Source organism: Phyllobates terribilis, unplaced genomic scaffold, assembly GCF_046119375.1.
Source record: "Phyllobates terribilis strain yellow unplaced genomic scaffold, ASM4611937v1 Scaffold_8__6_contigs__length_399053987, whole genome shotgun sequence".
Lineage (NCBI taxonomy): Eukaryota > Metazoa > Chordata > Amphibia > Anura > Dendrobatidae > Phyllobates > Phyllobates terribilis.
In genome coordinates, this window is record NW_027362768.1 from 109,287,980 (window position 1) to 109,310,616 (window position 22,637).

Genomic DNA, 22,637 nt, shown 5'->3' on the forward strand with positions numbered 1-22,637 from the left:
CCTACGCAAGTGTTATCCAGTTTATTAAAAAAATACTGGTTCATTTTAAGTAATGATCCAATATTAACTGGTCATTTACCGGAATTTCCTCATGTCATATATCGGAGGAGTAAAAATCTAGGAAACTATATAGCCCCTAGCAATACAACAATTGGTAGAAGACCGAACCATTCAGCTCCTATTAGCAATAATGGATGTTATAAATGTAATGTCCCTAAATGCTTATGCTGTCAATCCATTGATAACGGAGCCAAAACATTCGTCTCTGCGGTCACTGGAGAGATATATCCCATTCGCTTTAGACTTACATGTCAGTCCTCATATGTGATCTATCTGCTCCAGTGCACCTGCGGCCTGCAATACATTGGCCGCACTATCCAGGAAATGCACTCCAGATTAAATAAACATCGCCAAAATATTAGAAACGGCTTTCCCCTACATAGTGTTTCTAATCATTTCTTAAAAGAACATCAAAAAAATCCTAATAACCTAAAACTAACTATCATTGATCATATAGTTGATACACACCCTGATAGACTAAATCGTCTCATTACACGTGAAAATTATTGGATTTTCAAAATGGGAACCTTGTCTCCTGAAGGTTTGAACCTTAATATAGAGAAGACAACTTTTTAAATAATTGTTTTCATATTTTAGCAAATTTATTATATATATCTTTTATATGGAGGAGGAGGGGGGAGGAGAGAGAGAAGGAGGGAAGAGGGGAAAGGAGAGAGGGAGGGGAGGAGGGAGAAGAGAGAGAAAGGAGAAAAAATGTAAAGAAAAAATTTATTTTTTTTTTTTTGGTATTTATTTTTTTTTTTTTAATTTTTGGGAATTTTTTTTTTTTTTTTTCTTTTTTTTTTCTCTTTCCTTTCTTCGTCTACTTTTCCTAATTACAATGATAGAAACTGATTGTAATTTTATAACTTTATATTTATGCATTGTTTTATGTTGTATGTAAAAATTATTATTATTATTATTATTTTTTTATATAATCTAAAATATAGGGTGGTAGATGACAATATATCCTATGAAGTATTAAGATTATAGGATTCACAGGTTTTTATACAGCGAATCCTTTTTATAAGAACCCTATATGCTTCATTAGGCATTATTTTATAACAATCCTTTTTACTCTATTGAGCATATATGAACTCAAGGGGTTAATATAGAGGTATTACTCTGTATCTGGCCCCGCCCCTTTTAAGTAATTGTATACCTAGTCAAATGTATATAAGGATCAATTGTTTGCTGCTTGTCACACCTGATGAAGGTGGCTGTGTCCACCGAAACGCGTTGTGTGTGTATTAATAAATCAGTCCTTTTAATATTTTTGCCCTGTTATTGGCGCTCTGGTACCGCTATTCATATTCACTGATTGTCCCTTTCCCCGTGTTGGGGTGCGGTAGAGCTGCCTTTAATCTATTGTTTTTCACCTGTGGGAGCAATTTAATTAAAATTACTACCCTGGTTTTCCAAGCTGCGCTGCCTTAACCCCTCTGGAGCGCTGCCTGGGGTGTTGGTGAAGCTGGGCGTCCATCTCGGCGTTACATGCTACTAACCTGACCACGTGATATACCACCAAGAGATCAGGATCTAAGAACGCCGCTGGAAATAGATGACAGCCACCAACAGAGCGGAGCTTGTGGAGCTTTACACTGGGGTTGTGCAGAGGTGCACAACTTCATAAGGTTAGTAGCCATCCCCACACCCCTCTACAAATTGCAATACTGAGTCACCCATTGCGCCTTGTTCTCTCCTCTCTTTACAGAATTAAGTTTTCTGGTCGCCTCAATATTGCAATAAAATGCAATAACGGGCGACCAAAACATCGGATCTACCCCAAAATGGTATCTATAAAAACTTCAGCTCAACGCGCAAAAAATAAGCCCTCACCCGGCCCCAGATCCTGAAAAATGGAGACGCTACAGGTCTTGAAAATTGGCGCCATTTATTTTTTATTTAGCAAACTTTGGATTTTTTTTACCACTTAAATAAAAAAGAACCTATACATGTTTGGTGTCTACGAACTTGTAATGACCTGGAGAATAAGAATGGCAGGTCAGTTTTAGCATTCAGAGAACGTGGTAAAAAAAATTTAAAAAAAACGTGTGGTATTGCACTTTTTTTGCAATTTCACCCCACTTGGAATTTTTTTCCCGTTTTCCCGTACACAATATGGTAAAACCAGTAATGTAATTCAAAAGTACAACTCGTCTCGCAAAAAATAAGCCCTCACACGGCCATATTGACCAAAAAATAAAAACTCTATGGCACTGGGAACAAGGGAAGCAAAAGACGAAAATGCAAAAACGGAAAATCCCAGGGTTGCAAAGGGGTTAAATAAAAAAATCAGTGAAAGGTCTTCTTTAAAGGCATTAATTAAAAAATTAATTATTGTTTAATTCAGGGTTTTGTGTTACATGTATTTAAAAGCAAAAATTGGCAATGCTTTTTTTTCATATTTCGAAAAAAAAATAACAAAAGTGTAATCTTGCAATTTTCACACTGGCCACAGTTTATTTTTAGACTTATGTTTCCTGTTTTGTTTGGAAGAGTTTACTGCAGTCTCCTTATCATCAGAGGTAGGATTATAATGACAGGTGACGCCTGAATACATAGCAGATAACACAGGATCCACCAATAACAAAAGGCGATGTAACAGCTGACCCTGCTATCCCTACCTTCACAGTCACCTTTGGAATGGCTCATTAGACATTAGTATACAAAAGGTAGGGTGGAGATCCAACCATTGAGGCTATGTACATTTGTTATTTCCTGAAACGATAGGAAGTTAGAGTCTAAAAAAGTTCCGGCAGCCGGTGCGAAAATGCATTGTCAAGTCACTTACATTGTGGGGAAGAAGTAAAGAGAAATGCAGAGAATGTAAAATTAATAAAGTATTTGTGCGAAAGAGGCAAAATAGAAGACTATTAAATTGTCACGGGTGTATCAGAGGTGACAGACAGTCGCCCTGCAGTTGGTTGCAGGAGATCTCTATGTTTGGCATTACAGACATCTTCTTAGATGAGAGGCTGTCTCCATATACCTGGTGTGTCTGAGAGGGAGGTGCCGGCTATATTAATTTCTACTTGTGAAGGCTTAGCAAGAGCAGTACTTCGTCCTCTCTGGAGCTTGAGGCCGAGTTCGCATTTGTCTGGAGTTGTGTAAAGTTAAGCATTCTCCCCCCGTTTGTCTTCCTTTGTTGTCTATAGAGTGTAGTGGAGATCGACTAGTGCTCATCTCCTCCAATCCCTAGCCTTAGCCATATGCCAGGGCTAGTCAGGGCGAGGCACGAGTGCGGCGATTGCTGAAGAGGCAATTTAGGGACAGTAGTTGAGACAGGGTGACACTAGACCAGACTAGGAGGTCTCCACTTCCCCCTTTTCCTAGTGTCTGGGCTCCCTTTCCCTCTTCTCTTTGTGTTGCACGCACTAAGTCTTTCCCACACCTGGCGTGACATTATAGCTGGCCGAGCACGTTTTGAAAAGGGAAAAAAAAACTGTCAATTTTTTTTTCTCTGTGTGTTTTTGGGCGTGCACCTTTTTTTTCTTTTCTCCCTTGGTATGGCTTCAATTGCAGAGCTTGCAGAGCGGCTGCACAGGCTGTCTCTGGAGGTGAATGACCTCCACTGTGAGGTACAGCAGCAGCATCAGAGCATCAGCGGTTACAGGTCGCCAATGTGGGGGTCTCAGCAGGTAGGCCTGTCTAGCCTGAACCCAAGATTGCCCTCCCGGACAGGTTTTCAGGCAGTAGGTACAAGTTTTTTGTATGTAAGTGATGCGCCCTGGGCCTGAGTCGCGCAGCGTTGCGCACGCGGGAGCCTACCCGGAGCCGGATCAGATGGGGGTAGTAGTCTCGTGGCGGTGACCCGGTCCGTGCCCAGGGAGTCAGACTAAGTGGCAGTCTATTAGCAGTAGATGGTGGATGACTACGCCACCCGTTGAATGCAGCTATGGAGCTGCCGCTGCAGGGCAGACCGCTGAGGCCGGTGGAAGGATGGTGCAGCGTGGATGGTATAACCCCCAACAGGAGGGGTATGGCCTCAGGGCAGCCGACGTGGATGATGGGGGTAGCAGGAACCACTCAGAGACGATGCAGTGTAGTTCAGGGTCTTTACTGGTGACAAAGATAGACCCTCCCGGAGTACTTGCTAGCAATCGGGGCCTGGTCAGTCCTTGAGCAGATGGGATCTCCCCTGGCCAGGCGGAGTTGTAGGCCTTCCCAACTAACTGTACTCTTCTGGCTACCTTGCTAGAGGCGGGTAAAAGTAGCCCACGTCCCTGAGTGTACCGTGTGGTGCTCACCCGTATGGCCGGTGACTCGGGGCCTTCTAATGGCTTCCGCTCCACGATGGCGGTGCTGGTCCCACGCGTGTGACCGTGCCTTCGGGTTTCTGGGCCAGAGGACCTGCAATCCCCTGCCGGTCGGTTTCTGCTGCTGGGTAGAGATTAGTCCCCACAGCCTCGGACTCCGGGTCCGGTGATACTTCTCAGTCAGGGCGAGCTCTGCAGCTGCCAGCCCCTGACTCCTTGTAGCACTGTTCCCACAGAGCTCCTGATGTTCTTTTCCTATATCTGCTTCTCTGTCTCTACTTCTTCTCTACTCACTAACCCTGCCTCAGCCCTAGGTTTATATAGGGGAAGTTCTTCCCCTCCCAGGACTGGGCAGGAGGTGTGGCATGCATAGGATCCCTGACCAAGAGACCTCCCACCTGCTCTCAGACGTAATATCTCTATCACTGTGGCAACCAGACCCCTGGGGTGTCACATAAGGAGGCCTGCTAACTATATTTCAAACTTCGTCCTTACTCCTCCGGTAATGAGGAGCAATGGGTTGGCATTATGATCTCTCTATTGCAGGGTGATCCTCAGTCATGGGCATTTTCGTTACCACAGGACTCAGTTTGTCTCCAGTCTGTGAAGGGGTTATTCGGAGCTCTGGCCCTCATCTATCATGATCCTGACCTAGTCACGTTGGCTGAATGTAGGCTACATCTCCTTCAGCAGGGGATTCAGTCAGTGGAAACGTACAATTCGTAATTCCATAGATGGGCAACGGATTCCAAATGAAATGACTCAGCCCTTAGAAGTCAATTTTGTGAGGGGCTTACTGAAAGGTTGAAAGATGCCTTGGCAGTATATGAAACCCCTCATTCCTTGGAGGCTGCCATGTCTTTGGTCATACGTCTTGATAGACGCCTTCGGGACAGACGGGTGAGACCAACTTCTCTGGGGCCTTCTTGTTGGGGTTGTGTACCTCTGCCAGGGGAGCGGTCTGGGGGTGAACCAGTAGTGGGGGAGGTGGAGGAACCCATGCAGTTAGGGGGTGTCACTACATCATACCTCTCCCCAGAGATTCGCAAGAAAAAAGGCATATTTTTTTTTGTGAGAAAAAGGGACATTTTGTTGGGACCTGTCCTTCAATTCGTAAACAAAAGGAGACTCGATTAACTCTTGGTAGTGTGGAGTTGGATAAACAAGGGATGCATTTGTGGCCAAACTGCAGTTCCTGCTTTGTCCTGACAGCTGAGGTGGTGCTAGAGAGCAAAACCGAGAAAATTTCTGTGTTTGTTGACACTGGAGCCGGAGTCAGCATGGTTGATGCTGAGTTTGTGAAAACTCATGGTCTTGCTTGCTGTGCTTTAGCTGAACCTATTTCCATCTTTGCTGTTGACTCGGCGCCACTTGCACAGAAAGCATTTACTCAGATTGTACATAATGTAATACTGAGGGTGAGGTCAGTTCATTGTGAAATAATTCCTTGCTATGTTCTGGACAATCTTCCCACACCGATTGTCTTGGGTATACCTTGGCTTGTTAAACATAATCCGCTGGTGGATTGGCAAGCCGGGGAAATTATTGAATGGGGAGATTTAGAACTATTTAGAAATTTCCCTTGCTACTGTCTCTACGGAAATTTTACCTGCTTTTCTGTTCTGTTTTGAGGATGCTTTTTTCTGATAGGCAGTGTCAGGATTTGCCTCCTTATCGTGCTTATGACTGTCCTATTAACCTGACCCCCGGAGCTAAACTACCGAAGTCCAGACTGTATAATCTTTCTGGCCCTGAGAGACAAGCCATGAAGGATTTCATTGCGGAAAGTCTGGAGAAGGGACATATCAGACCCTCATCTTCGCCCGTGGCATCAGAGTTCTTCTTTGTGAAGAAAAAAGAAGGCGGTCTACGTCCCTGTTTAGATTTCCGGGAATGAAATCAAATTACCATCCGTGATCCATACCCTCTTCCTCCGATTCCTGATTTGTTCAGGCAGGTTGTGGGAGCTAAGGTATTCTCCAAGTTGGATTTAATGGGATCCTACAACCTGGTTAGAATCAGAGAAAGGGATGAATGGAAAACAGCGTTCAATACCCCGGAAGGGCATTTTGATAGTTTGGTTATGCCTTTTGGTTTGACTAATGCACCTGGGGTATGCCAGCATTTCATACATGAAATTTTCCGTCATTTGGTGGGGAGGTTTGTGGTGGTCTATCTGAACGATATTTTGGTTTACTCACCTGATTTTGAGACTCATCGGGGGCATGTTAAGCAGGTGCTCCAGATATTACGGGATAACAAACTTTATGCCAAACTAGAAAAATATGTTTTCGCTGTTCAGGAGGTGCAGTTTTTGGGGTACTTGTTTTCATCTTCAGGTTTTCGGATGGATCCGGAGAAGATCCATGCAGTCCTTGACTGGGAACGTCCTGAGAACCTGAAGGCTCTACAACGTTTTGTGGGCTTTACTACTTTTGATCAGAAAAAAATTCATCCAAAATTACTCTGTTATTGTGAAACTCCTCACTGACATGACTAAGAAGGGAACTGATTTTTCCAAATGGTCGGATGCTTCCCTCCAGGCTTTTTCTTCCTTTAAGAATCATTTTGCCACTGCACCTATACTCAGTCAACCCGATGTTTCTCAACCCTTTATTGTGGAGGTTGATGTGTCGGATGTCGGGGTTGGTGCTGTGTTGTCTCAGGGTTCGTCCCCTGGTAAATGGCATCCATGCACCTTCTTTTCTAAAAAATTGTCTTCGGCTGAGAGAAATTATGATGTGGGTAATAGGGAATTTTTGGCAATCAAATTGGCGTTCGAGGAATGGCAACATTGGTTGGAGGGGGCTGTCCATCCTATTACTGTTATTACTGACCATAAGAACCTGTCATGGCTCCAGTCAGGTAAACGTTTCAACCCTAGGCAAGCCAGATGGTAGCTGTTTTTTACTAGGTTCAATGTTGTTGTCACTTTTCGTCCAGGGGTCAAAAATGGCTGATGCTTTGTCCCGGAGCTTCCCTGGTGGTGGGGACCATGAGAACCCTGCCCCGATATTACAGAAAGGGGTAGTTATTTCGGCACTTCATCCTGAACTGGAGGGTGAGGCGTTGGAGGCACAGGGGGACACCCCTGCCTCCTGCCCTTCAGGAAAGTTATTTGTACAATTTGATCTGCGCCGCAAAGTAATTAAAGAACATCATAACTCTGTGCTTGCTGGGCATTCAGGTGGTAAGGCAACCGTGGACCTCCTCTCTTGTCGTTTTTGGTGGCCGGGGTTGCATCGGGATGTGATTGAACACATAGCTGCTTGTGGTATTTGCATGCGTTCTAAGGTTTTGCATACCCGTCCGTCTGGTACTCTTCTTCCACTACCTATCCCTAGTAGGCCATGGACACACTTGTGAATGGATTTTATTACTGACCTACCGGTTTCTACAGGCAAAACGGTGGTTTTGGTAGCAGTAGATAGGCTCAGTAAAATGGTTCACTTCATCGCATTGCCTGCACTTCCAAATGCCAAGACACTTGCTCAGGTGTTCATAAATGAGATTGTGAAGCTTCACAGGGTTTCTTCCGATGTGGTGTCAGATCGGGGGACCCAGTTTGTTTCCAAGTTCTGGAAGGCATTCTGTTCTCAACTGGGGGTGCAGCTGTCCTTTTCCTCTGCCTTCCACCCTCAGTCGAATGGTCAGACCGAGCGTGTCAATCAGAACTTGGAGACCTACCTCAGGTGTTTTGTCTCCAAAAATCATGAGGATTGGGCATCCTACTTACTGCTGGCAGAATTTGTCATTAATAATCATCAGCAAGAATCCACTGGCAGGCCACCGTTCTTCGGTGCATACGGTTATCACCCACAGTTTGGTACCTTTAGTGGGGGAGGAGCTTCGGGAGTTCCTTAGGAGGAACGGTTTGCTTCGTCGCTCTCCTCAGTATGGCAGGGTGTTCTGAGTAATTTAAAGATCATGGGAGACAGTATACATTACCCTTGTAACGTTAGTGCAAGTTGCAACTGTATGGAGGTGGGTCTGTGCAGCTCATTAGGAACTTAAAGGGGTTTCTAAGTTTAGAAGACCCCCCTATATTCCTGTAATGTAAAATAGCAAAGTCAAATAGTACTCACCCTCACCTGCAACAATTGGGGTTGGATTTTGTCACATAGTGACAAGGGACCTTGGGCACCTATCTGATCCCTTGAATTAGGGTCACCCTAGGCTATCCCTGTCCCCTGGATTACCCCAGATGGTGGAGGCGCCAGGGTCTCGTACCCTGCTATGCTCCTATCTTAACGCTTATCTGTTCCCTCCCCCTCCCAGGCAGGTGTGTGGCCAAAGTGTATAGGAAAACACTAACCAGACAGACAGGGGTAAACAGACAGGGATAAAAGAAAACTACAATCATACAGTTACACTCACAAATCAACAGAGTGGAAATCAAGGAAACAGTAGGAGGGGTAAAGCAAATGGGAGAGGATTAGGATAAACACACAATACCAAATCCATGTGGATATCTCCTGTAAACTACACCGACAGACTGCTACTAATACAGAACTCTCCTTCACCACCAAGTTGAAGTTGAAACTATCACTGGCAACTCCCAAGTGCCAGTGGTGAGCATATATACCAGAGGAGAGTGGTCATCACAGAACAGCTGAGACAATTCAGGATGGAAAGCTCCAGGAGATCAACTGAACTGATTAACCCTTGCAATGATAGAGCAAGGAAAAACCTGCACTGTTTAATAGGATGGTGAAAGAGTTAATTGCAGGAGTTCGTGTAACCAGACGCCGCGATCTTCTGGCCCCTCTCTGTCACGGTGTCGCCGCAACAGGTTTGTTGTGGATTTTGACTTCCCCACTGAACCCTGAGCAACTCTGGTTCCTTCTTATTGTAGCTGATTTGCTGCTGTATATGGCTAATCCTCAACAAATCTGCAACCAATCTGTGACATCAATTGACATGTAGGTCAAATTTTGCATGGAAATTCTCATTCTCACACCACTTTCCTGCTACTTTATTCCTATTTGTATTTTCTATAAAAAAAATTAATTCTGGTACATCTAAACATAAGCAGAAATCATAAAGCTGTATAAAGAGAATGGGGTCAACTTATCAAACAAAAACCAAAGCAAAAACAGAAGAAACCCCTTAAAAAATTAACCTTTAATAGATATATTTAAAAGTACCAATATCAATATATATAGAGAAAACCCATTAAAATATACAGTATAGGGGAAAGATAATAAGGTACAGTATATGTACAGCAGTCAACCTGCAGGCTAGCCCTGGAATTCCCTAATTGGCTGATACCCTTCCAGACAGCGGAGGTTGACACCCTAATGATTCGACTTGGCGCCCCCGCTCTATGTCGACTCTCCCTCAGTAACCTTTCTTACCCCTAAACAGACATACACACACACATAGAGAAAAAAAACATCAAATATTGATGGATACAGTCAGTCATGTTGCTATTAGCATGCTGAATGTCAGAAAAAAATTATTAGATGATGTACCAGTCATTCAAAATCAAGGGAGGTACATAAATCAGTACCTGGTATAGCTTAGGTATAACTTACATAAGGTGCACTAGTGCCTAAGGTGTTTAAACATCAGGGAGATGCCAGGTTATCAATTAGACAACAATTTTACACAGGTAAAGTGCAATAGTGCTTCAGATATTCGCACATGGGAAAAATAAGATGGAATTAGTCATAGGGGCGATAAGATGTGATTAGTCAAAATGGAGCAAAAATATGCCCATACAATAAACAAACCAATGTAGTTAGTTAAAATTATACATAAGAGCATCAATATGTCCATATAATCAAAAGACTAATCATAAGATATAACTGACCTACAGATACCAGCACAGTGTAGTCGGCATATACAACAAAGATACCAAAGTTGTCCTGTTTAGTCTGAAAAAGTGTATTATTAATACCCCTTAGAATGCACCCTTATTAGCCACCATATGATTCACCAAAAAGTATTAACTAGACCTCAAATGTAGAGACATTCAAAGCATTTCAAATAGCAGCAAACAATAGACTTATCCGTAAGTTGAAATAGAATGATGCCATTTGTCCCAACACGTTTCTCCCCCTCTTAATTCGGGGTTCATCAGGGGACCATGTTAGGAGACAAACACCTTAATGGGTCAATGGGCAAATGCGGGAAATGGATGAGACTCTACCGGCAAATATTTGTGCCCACGAAACCAAACAGCTAGTTGCAATGGCCACGTGTTTTGGTCTTATTCTAATAGGGTAATACAGGATTACAAAAACAGGGTTACTTTCTTTTAAACACTGCCAGAACCTTACATAGGCTTTTTAGGTATTGTAGTTCTTATTCTGGACAACTATGGTAAATGGTAATTACCGGTATATGCGCATATAGCTTTTTCAAATACAAGTCTAGCAGTATCTTTATAATACCAGTCCATTCCTTTATTGCTGAAAAAAATCAACATTTGAATTGATATACAAATTCATACGGTAGACCAGAAGCCTCTGTCACTCCAGCTCTATTCCCCAACCAGCGCTACCTCCACCTACTGATTGGCTGACAGCTCCTTTGCCTGAAGTCACACCTCATAAAGGCTGTCAGTCAGGCAGAAGGAGGCGGCAACTGGGCAGGGGATAAAGCTGGAGTGACAGAGACTTCAGATCTTCATTTGCATATTAATTAAAACGCTGATTTCTCAGTAATGGAGGAATGGACTGGCAATATAAAGGTATTGATGAACTTGTCTTTGAGAGAACTACATGCACATATACAGTGGGTATGGAAAGTATTCAGACACCTTTAAATTTTTCACTCTTTGTTTCATTGCAGCCATTTGGTAAATTCTAAAAAGTTCTTTTTTTTTCTCATTAAAGTACACTCTGCACCCCATCTTGACTGAAAAAAAAGAAATAAAGAAATTTTTGCAAATTTATTAAAAAAGAAAAACTGAAATATCACATGGTCATAAGTATTCAGATCCTTTGCTCAGACACTCATATTTAAGTCACATGCTGTACATTTCCTTGTGATCCTCCTTGAGATGGTTCTACTCCTTCATTGGAGTCCAGCTGTGTTTAATTAAACTGATAGGACTTGATTTGGAAAGGCACACACCTGTCTATATAAGACCTCACAGCTCAAAGTGCGTGTCAGACCAAATGAGAATCATGAGCTCAAAGGAACTGCCCAAGGAGCTCAGAGACAGAATTGTGGCAAAGCACAGATCTGGCCAAGTTTATAAAAGAATTTCTGCATTACTCAAGGTTCCTAAGAGCACAGTGGCCACCATAATCCTTAAATGGAAGAAGTTTGGGACCACCAGAAGTCTTCCTAGACCTGGCCGTCCAGCCAAACTGAGCAATTGTGGGAGAAGAGCCTTGGTGAGAGAGGTAAAGAAGAACCCCAAGATCACTGTGACTGAGCTCCAGAGATGCAGTAGGGAGATGGGAGAAAGTTCCAAAGATAGTCAACTATCACTGCAGCCCTCCACCAGTCGGGCCTTTATGGCAAAATGGTCCGACGGAAGCCTCTCCTCAGTGCAAGACATATGAAAGCCCGCATAGAGTTTGCTCAAAAACACATGAAGGACTCCCAAACTATGAGAAATAAGATTCTCTGGTCTGATGAGACGAAGATAGAACTTTTTGGTGATAATTCTAAGTGGTATGTGTGGAGAAAACCAGGCACTGCTCATCACCTGCCCAATACAATCCCAACAGTGAAACATGGTGGTGGTAGCATCATGCTATGGGGGTGTTTTTCAGCTGCAGGGACAGGATGACTGGTTACAATTGAAGAAAACATGAATGTGGCGAAGTACAGAGATATCCTGGATGAAAACCTCTTCCAGAGTGCTCTGGACCTCAGACTTGGCCGAAGGTTCACCTTCCAACAAGACAATGACCAAAAGCACACAGCTAAAATAACAAAGGAGTGGCTTCAGAACAACTCTATGACCATTCTGCCCTAAACCCAATTGAGCATCTCTGTAGAGACCTGAAAATGGCTGTCCACCAACGTTCACCATCCAACCCGATGGAATTGGAGATGATCTTCAAGGAAGAATGGCAGAGGATCCCCAAATCCAGGTGTGAAAAACTTGTTGCATCATTCCCAAGAAGACTCATGGCTGTACTATCTCAAAAGGGTGCTTCTACTCAATACTGAGCAAAGGGTCTGAATACTTATAACCATGTGATATTTCAGTTTTTCTTTTTTAATAAATTTGCAAAAATTTCTACATTTCTGTTTTTTTCAGTCAAGATGGGGTGCAGAGTGTACTTTAATGAGAAAAAAAAATGAACTTTTTAGAATTTACCAAATGGCTGCAATGAAACAAAGAGTGAAAAATTTAAAGGGGTCTGAATACTTTCCGTACCCACTGTAAATAGTTTGGGTGTGAAATATTGCTTACAGATTCCCTTTAAGTTAACTATACTTACTTAGTTTTGTCTGTCTTTCATTGTTTTCTTTCAGTGTGGGCGTAGTTTTCCTTTTGCAGATATTTTAAACCATTTGATCATTTGCGACTTTTGATATTTCATACAATTTTTTAGCAGTCGCACTAATGCACATATCAAGACTAACTTGTGACTTAAATTGTCACAAACAGGAATAAGCCAATAAAAAGAGCTTCTTTGATTTTGAGCAAAATTCATCAACTGTGTGCACCATTTTGAGGAATTTGACGTAAAGAAAATGACAACAAATACAATAAGACAAAAAAGAAAAATCCTTTAAACAAATTGCAAATGAATCAGGTCCTTACTCCTTAATCTCCATCCTGCCATTCATAAAGTGCTACTTCACAGTGCCATCCGCTGCTGTGTGCCATACCGTACTTCAGCTGTCTCTGCTCTCTAGGTTATGCACCACACCAGGCTTCCCACTGTCTCCTAAAATATTCTTCTCCAATTGCTTAAAGAAGTTTTCCACTACTAGGACAATCCCTTCTTCATCTAAATGTTTGGCCCCGATAAAATAAAAAAGCTTATACTCGGGTCTCCTGTGCGGTTTTTGTGACACATGAGCCCGGCGCACAATCAGTGCTGGCATCACTGTCTCCACCTTCCGTCGAATTGAACATGAAGAGGAAGTCAGAGATCAGCTGCAGCCCGGACTTCCTCTTCATGTTTAATTCGACAGAAGGCGGGGGCAGTGACGCCACCGCTGATTGGGCGTCGGGCTCATGTGTCACAACAACTGCACGGGAAACCCAGGACCGTATGTGCCGACACTGCGGGAACAGCGCTGGCACAGGAGGTGAGTATAGGCTTTTTTATTTTATCGGGGCCAAGTGTGGGGTATGAGAAGGAGTTGACCTAGTAGTGGACAACTTCTTAAACTCCAGCGGTTATTACTGTGAAGTCTGCATTTGCTGTACTAGTCTGCTGTTGCTCTATAGGTCTTTGCACCGCTCATGATGTGCGACACATCTAGAGAGGCCGTACTCAGCCACAGGCTTTAGAGGGAGGCCGGCATGACAGGGTTAATGCGGGATATAGGGGGAGGGTTTGCCAAGGCAAAACGGGAATAAGGTTTGTGGTCATATTTACATTTAATTTGATTTGTTGGTATAGTATGGGAGGGTACTTTAGGGTAGGGGCGATTGTTAGGGAGGAGTAAGGTATATAAAGGTCAGCCATTTGTGATTTGGCAGCCATTTTAGGTTGCCGTCATCCCTTAAACATTATCTGTGCAAGGATGGAGGCCATTGATTTAATGCTGCAGCAGCTGCGGGACGCTGCTGGCCGGAACGGGGTGGATTGGTTGCAGGCATCAGTACAAAGCCTGCTTGGGGGTACGGGAGCAGGTAATATCACACCTGCCCCCGAGCCACGACGGCCGCGGAGGGCTAGGCCTCCGGCGCGCCTCAGCCCTGATGAAACCCCCAGGGTCTGGCGGCGTATCAGGAGCCCCTCTCGGGACCCTCAGGGCGGGAACAGGGTTCGCACTGCCGCAGCCCGTGCTTCTCGCACTGGGAGGAATCCAGTGACATGCCGGGACCCACATCAGGAGGAGGTGTCGGCATCCTCCTCTACAGTGCGAGGCGGCGCGTCAGAAGCAGGTACGGCTGGCCCCATGCAGCGGCGGGGGCCTGCTCAGCGTAGTACGGCGAGGACGTCGCGAGGACGGAGGCCTAACCTGGAGGCCTCTCGGCGCGGGAACGGCGACGATCGCTCCGCCCATCTTCCGACGGCTCGGGACGCGACTGAGGATGATCCAGGAGCGGGCGGTCAGGATACGGCCGGCCCCGCCCATATAGTTAGCTCCGCCTACGGTGCAGTCTCGGCGGCCGTCCATCATAACGCTGCAGGCTTGCAGCGGGCGGCTGGCTCTGCAGCTGCGGGGCCTAGTAATAATAGTCACACAGACGGGACTCATGTATACGGGCAGAACGTTACTGGCTCAGCCCTCACATCAATTTTGCCTGCTGGTCACGGCTGTAGCCAGGCTGGCTGCAGCCACTGGTCACCTTCTACAATAAATCCGGGGCCATGTTCAGAGTTAATAACAGGGCAGCAGGCCGCTGGCCCCTCAGGTCTCCCTCCCACAGCTCATCAGGGCCAACAAATTTCGGATGATGGACGTCAGCTCCAGGATTCAGGACCAACGGCTGCTGGGTTCACAGCACCTAGGCAGCCAGGTGAGTCATCGCAAATTTTTCCTTGCAGGCTCCCGTTACCACCGTTAGCATTAAACAGTCAGGATGTATCTGGGGGGGTTGGCGGGAGCATTAACGTATTGATGCAGGGTTTAAGGGATTTAGCTGTTTTGATGGCGGGAACGAATGGGTCACAGGGAGTAGGGTCACCTACCTCTGCATGGCTGAGTAATTTTCAATCACCTAAAACCAATACATTGGGCTTAGTGGGAGGTAATTTATCTAACGCTGGTATATCAGGTTCTACACAAACAGTTAGTAACAAGGGTGATAAGGACAAAGATGATAATGTGAGATTACAGTAGATGATACGGTAAAAGGGGAAGTTTATGTTTGTTTTGAAGGGCCTTTTGGGGCACATTTGAAGCCGGAGGTCAGGGAGAAGATATGGAAAGGGGATTACGTAGACATATTCTCTTTACTTCCATTGGAACGATTTAATCTGGATAGGTTTAGGAAGGATGATTCCAAAAAGGAGGATGAAGAAAAACGGAGGTACCGCCTGATACCACGGACATTTATGAACTGGTTGCAGGCGTTTGCAATTTTAGCCAGTGTGATAGGTGAAAAAGCTTCAGAAAATTGTTCCGTGCTTTTTTGTTATTTAGATGCAATTGGGGAAACTTATAGGGTGTATGGGGGACAGGGGTGGTTGCGCTATGACGAACAATTTCGTCAGAGGAAAGCGGTGCGTCCTAGTATCCGCTGGGACCATAAGGATATTGCCTTATGGCTGAAGGTAATAGCACCAAATAGGAGCGGACAATCTAATCAGTCCTTTCTTGGGAACGGCAGCGGTCCCGGACAGGCGGGACACTCATCAGCCATTCAAAGGGGATTATGTTTCCTTTTCAATGAAGGATCCTGTAAATTCGGCAGTAAATGTAAGTTTAAACACGACTGCTCCTTATGCGCGGTTAGCCATAGCGCAGCCAGATGTTTTAGAGGAGGAAAGGGCAGAAACAGCGAAGGCACTGATAAAAGGGGTGACGCCGATGCGTCTGGCAGAGATGCGGCTATTTCTAAATAGATACCCGGACAGGGCAGCGGCCGCGCTATTAGAAGAAGGTTTTGACGTTGGTTTTAGGATACCGTTTATTGATAGTGAAATTCAATTTATTGCAAAAAATTTGAAATCCGCGTTTCAGTTTCCTGAAGTGGTTACGGAAAAATTATCAAAAGAAGTGGCTTTAGGTAGAATGGCTGGGCCTTTCGCCTACAAGCCCTTAAAAAATTTGCGGGTGTCTCCATTGGGCATTGTCCCAAAAAAGGAACTGGGAAAATACAGGTTAATTCATCACCTCTCCTTTCCAAAGGGCACGTCGGTGAACGATGGTATTGACCCTGATCTGTGTTCAGTGAGTTATACTTCTTTTGATATGGCAATTAGTTGGGTTCGGTTTTTTGGAAAGGGGGCACTATTGGCAAAGACTGACATAGAGGCGGCTTTTAGGCTGTTACCGGTGCACCCGGAGAGCATGCATCTATTAGGCTGCTCCTGGAATGGTAGCTTTTTCGTAGACCGTTGTCTCCCAATGGGTTGCTCGCTGTCCTGTGCGTACTTTGAAACATTTAGCACTTTCCTTGAATGGGTTGTCAGGGATGTTTCTGGTCTAAATTCTTGCATTCATTATCTGGACGATTTCTTATATGTGGATCCTGCTAATTCTCCCGTTTGTTCAGTGTTATTGCACACTATGGTTAGTGTGGCTAAGAAGTTTGGAGTGCCGTTGGCTGCTGAAAAAAATGTAGGTCCGGATACATCCTTGAGTTTTCTAGGAATTTTAATCGACACGGTTAAGATGGAATGTAGGCTTCCCGCGGAAAAGGTTGTTGATCTGTTGGAAATGGTAGCTAGAGTCAGGAAGCTGCATAAGATTACTTTGAGTGAGTTACAGTCGCTGCTCGGTAAATTGAATTTTGCCTGTCGTATCATGCCAATGGGCAGGGCTTTTTGTAGGCGTTTGTCTTTAACAACGGCTGGAGAAAAAATCACCTCATCACTTCATTAGGTTGCGTAAGGAGTTGCGGGATGACTTGGGAATCTGGACTCAATTTTTAGAGTCTTATAACGGCAGGTCGGTCTGGATTGCTCCGGTGGTGAAAGTGTCTGGAGGCTAGCGGTATCTCGCCAAAAGAGTACAGCGGTCACTCTTTCAGGATTGGTGCAGTCACTGAGGCAGCTAGGAGGGGGTTGAGTGACGATCTGGTTAAGAAGATTGGGCGTTGGGAATCCATACGGTTTAAATCTTACATACGCCCGGCTTGGGTGTAATTCAGAGCTTGTTTAGTGCCGTTTGACATTACTGTCTCTTAGAGTTGTGTTTCTGTTTAACTTCACAGATGTGGCCCCCCGACTTGTATGGATCATGGGCCATTCTTTTGTTTTCTGGGCTGCTTTGCGAGCAACGGTGAGGGCCGCCGGCCGTCAGTTGGGATTTTCGGAGGAGGACGCTATTCTTCGGTGGATCGGAAAGCGGGGAATGGTTTGGTGGCAGCTCCTGGCGGAATTCCATCATTTTGTGAGGCTTGATCGGGTCCCTGATTTGCTGGTGTTACACTTAGGTGGTAATGACCTATGTAGGAGGTTGTGCAGGGAACTTATAAAAGATATCAAATTTGATATATTAAGATTGTGGGCAATGTTTCCAAAGGTTTTAGTCATTTGGTCAGACATTGTTCCACGGAAAATTTGGCGAGGGGCCCGATCAAATGATGCAATCAACAGGGCCCGGGTAAAAATAAATAGAGCAGTCACGCGTTTCATGGTGAGGAATGGGGCTTTGGCCATACGCCATTTGGAATTAGAGTCGGGAGAAGGGGAGTTCTGGAGGAGGGACGGGGTACATTTGAACGCGGTCGGTACGGACATGTGGTGCCTGGCAATTCAAGAAGGTATAGAAAAAGGTTTGAGAGTGTGGAGGGACACAAATATTTAAGGTATCAGAATATTTGTGCTCATGGCATTGGGGGGATCCTCGAAGTTGGTGTTCATGGTTAGTGGTGGATCAGTGGGGGGGGGACCTCGGGTAGTTCTGGACCCCCCTACATGGTATTCAGTGGTCTCGGGTGCTTGATCCCGTGGGGGAATGGAACAGAGGGCCCGTGATTTGGGGCCCTTTTCATTGGCCAGGCTGTTTGATTTGGTGCCTCTGAACTGGTGCTTAGCGGCTAGAGGTAATACGCAACCTGGCCAGAGACATAAAAACACAATATGGTTTTCCTTGGTTTCAAAATGGTTTGGGGCTTCGAGGACCACCCCTTTAGGATATGGTTTGTAATGTTTGTTTTATATGTTAATAAACGGCTGCTGTGGCCAATTTAATCCAATATATAATGTCTGGTGTGTTTATTTTATTAGGGGGGCCGGTTAACTATGGGAGGGACATATATTTAACCCCATGACTCGCAGATACCCGCTGTCAAGTTAATGGCAGTTAAGTGGATCACTAAGTTCCTCCTTGCTGGCTGATTTGTCTCCATATATGGCTAGTAGTAGTTTGCATATGGAGCAATTTGCCGAGTTTTCAAAAGGCCATTTGAACCAAGCCTCAGAGTAAGTTCAAACATCTGAGATTTTTCTCAAACGCAAAAAATTGACCTACATTCATCAGTGTTTTGGATCTGATTTTCATCAGAGTCTGACCAGTGTCAGTTAGTACCATCAGAGTTTCATCAGTTTTTATTATCTGCAAAAAAAACAACTTATGGAGGTTTATCAAGTCTCTTGTATCAAGCAATTGGTGAAAAACGGACAGCGCATAGATGGCATCCAAGTGCTGTCTGATTTTTTCAAAGACATATATACTTGTATAAATCATAGAGCCCCGTAGTAGAAGTCCTAATTGCTCCCCATCTCCCCCACAAAAAAAAATAAAGAATATTCAGCGGTGTCACAGAAGAGCATACCCCACAACTTTGCAGGCCTTACAAAGTAATTTTGCCCCTATTGAAGCCCCTTAGTATTCCCAAACACTAAGATATCCATTTCATGACTCCCATAAAGTATGATGCCAACAAATGTACCCCCCAAACACAGTAAGATAGCCCATAGTGAATTTTTCCACACTCACAGTATAATGACCCTACAGTACCCCCTGCAAAGTATGATACTGCCACAGTGATCCTAACTCAGTTTGATGGCTCAGACACAGCCCTCCACTCAATATGATGGCCCCCAAAATAGCCCTCCATATAGTATAGTGGCCCTGACACTACCCTCCACACTGTATAATGGCCCTAATACAGTATAATGGCTCCCCACATAGCCCTCCAAACAGTATGATGCCCCCAAACAGTATAATTGGCCTCTACACACCACTCCAAACAATATATTTTGCCCCCCTAACAACCCTCTAAACAGTATAATTTGCTCCCACACAGCCCTGAAAGTAGTATGATGGCCCCTTAAATAGCCCTCCAAATAGAATGATGGGCACCATATATCACTACAAATAATATGATGGCCCCCACATAGCACTCCAAGTAGTATAATGGTCTCCATATAGCACTCTACATTGTATGATGACCCCCCCTCCAGTCTCAACAGTGTGGTCTGCACTGCTTGGCACAGCAGTCACAATGTAATGACCTCGCGCCTGCTGCGTTGAGACATCACACAGGGAGAATGATGGAGCTGACAGCTCCCTCTTCCATCATTGCTTTCAGCTGTATATGCATCCAGAATGTGGATACAGATGAATGCTATTAGCGGTACACCACTTGTATCGGTAAGGTTGATCCATGACTGAGATCAAAATCGTACATGTGAACAACCCCATAGACTATAATAGGTACAAGTTATATCCATGAAGAACACAGATAGGACTAGTACATTAAAAACTGATGTCTGAACAAGCCCTAAAGATGTAAATTTACAACTATTGCAGACTCCCTGCAGGGTATGTAGTTACAAGCAACTACAGCCCCTGAACATAGATGTGTATGCAAAGTTGTCAACACTAAAGAAAATAAATAGCTGTTAGGTATTACCCAAAGATAAAGTCAGAGATGTGCATACAAGTTACATTAGAAATGACTGGGCGCAGCGGCCGGGTGGTGACGGAGCCGTTCAATCTTTCAGGGAGTTCATTTGTATAGAACAGTATGAATAATCCACTTTGTTTGGGTGATGAGAAAGTAGATTAAAATGCAACAATTCAGGTTAAAAAATTATGATAAAACCAAGTGATCTTCACACTTCATATTTACATGTAAATGTCACTATATAAACAAAGTATGATTCAACACTCTTTCCATAAACAAGGAAATATTCCCAAACGTAAAAAGCGAGACCACAAAGCTTCTCAGCAATTGCTAAAAGGCTGCTGATACAGAGCAAACGCTGCATTTCAAAGGATATACTTTTGTGCCATAACCGATACAGAGAATTTTTGTTACCTAGGAAACAGTAAATGTGTCACTTAAAGATTCCAAGCTGCGGAATTCTGTGAAATTACTCAATCTGACCCAAGAAGTAGAGGACAGGTAAAAGGCACAAAATCTATTAGGAAGTGTTCACATGTACCAGAATTGCTGCAGATTTTCCATGCAGATTTTTATGTGGAAAATCAGCAGTTTTTGACTGAATTTAAAATTCTGAATCACCTTATTGTGCATCTTTTTCCTTCACATATCCTCAATTTGTTTTACCGAAAAGAAGCTTTTTTTTATTGGGGAACTGCCCTATAGAGTTCAATAAGCAAGACAAAATCTGTAATAAGAGCAACAAGAAATTCCAGCTCACTCATCACAAGGTGCAAGATCACATAGGCAATGCGCATCAACAGGAAAGAGGAAACATCCAGCACCAGTAATCCTATAAAATCTCAAGTTATGATTAACCCCTTTACCCCCGAGGGTGGATTGCACGTTAATTACCGGGCCAATTTTTACAATTCTGACCACTGTCACTTTATGAGGAATAACTCTGAAACGCTTCAATGGATCCCGCTGATTCTGAGACTGTTTTTTCGTGACATATTGTACTTCTTGAAAGTGGTAAAATTTCTTCGGTATCACTTGCGTTTATTTGTGAAAAAAATCAGAAATTTGGTGAAAATTTAGAAAATTTTGCAATTTTCTAAACTTTAATTTTTATGCCCTTAAATCAGAGAGATATGTTACACAAAATAGTTAATAAATAACATTTCTCACATGTCTACTTTACATCAGCACAATTTTGGAACCTAAATTTTTTTTAGAATAGAAAAGAATATTGCCATAAATAACAGTTATCAAAAGAAGTGGACAGTACCCTGTAAAATTAAACATACTGCTATCCACATGCAAGCTGAACGAACAAACCTCCTATTTTCAAGGGTTAAAAGTTGACCAGCGATTTCTCATTTTTACAACAAAATTTACAAAACCACTCTTTTTAGAGACCACATCACATTTGATGTGACTTTGAGGGGCCTTTATGATAGAAAATACCCAAAAGTGAGACCATTCTAAAAACTGCACCCCTCAAGGTGCTCAAAACCACATTCAAGAAGTTTATTAACCCTTCAGGTGCTTCACAGGAATTTTTGGAATATGGAAGAAAAAAATGAACATTTAACTTTTTTTCACAAAAATGTTACTTTAGACCGAAATTTTTTTATTTTTGAAGGGGTAATAGGAAAAATGGACCTCAAAATTTGTTGTGCAATTTCCCCTGAGCACGCAGATACCCCAGATGTGAGGAAAAACCACTGTTTGGGCGCACAGCAGGGATCGGAAGGGAAGGAGCGCCATTTGACTTTTTGAATATAAAATTTGCTTGAATAATTAGCAGACACCATGTTGCGTTTGGGGAGCCCCTGATGTGCCTAAACAGTGGAAACCCCCCACAAGTGACACCATTTTGGAAACTAGACCCCTTATGGAACTTATCTAGGTGTGTGGTGAGCACCTTGAACCCCCAGGTGCTTCACAGAAGTTTATATCATTGAGCCGTAAAAATAAAATTTTCACATTTTTCCAACAAAAATGTTTTTCAGCCCCCAATTTTGCATTTTCACAAGGGTAACAGGAGAAATTGCACCAAGCAATTTGTTGTGCAATTTCTCCTGAGTAAGCTGATACCCCATATGTGGGGGAAAACCACTGTTTGGGCGCACGGCAGGGTTAGGAAGGGAAGGAGCGCCGTTTGATTTTTTGAATGTAAAATTTGCTTGAATAATTTTCGGATGCCATGTTGCGTTTGGAGAGCCCCTGATGTGCCAAAATAGTGGAAACCAACCCCACAAGTGACCCCATTTTGGAAACTCGACACCTTATGGAACTTATCTAGATGTGTGCTGAGAACCCTGAACCCCCAGGTGCTTCACAGAAGATTATAACATTGAACCGTAAAAATAACTTTCACATTTTTTCAACAAAAATGTTTTTCAGCCCCCAATTTTGCATTTTCATAAGGGTAACAGGAGAAATTGCACCATGCAATTTGTAGTGCAATTTCTCCTGAGTGAGCCGATACCCCATATGTGGGAGAAAACCACTGTTTGGGCGCTCGGCAGGGTTCGGAAGGGAAGGAGCGCCATTTGACTTTTTGAATGTAAAATTTGCTTGAATAATTAGCGGATGCCATGTTGCATTTGGGGAGTCCCTGATGTGCCAAAATAGTGGAAACCACCCCCCCCCAGTGACTCCATTCTGGAAACTACACCCCTCCAGGATTTTCTCAAGGGATTTAGTGAACA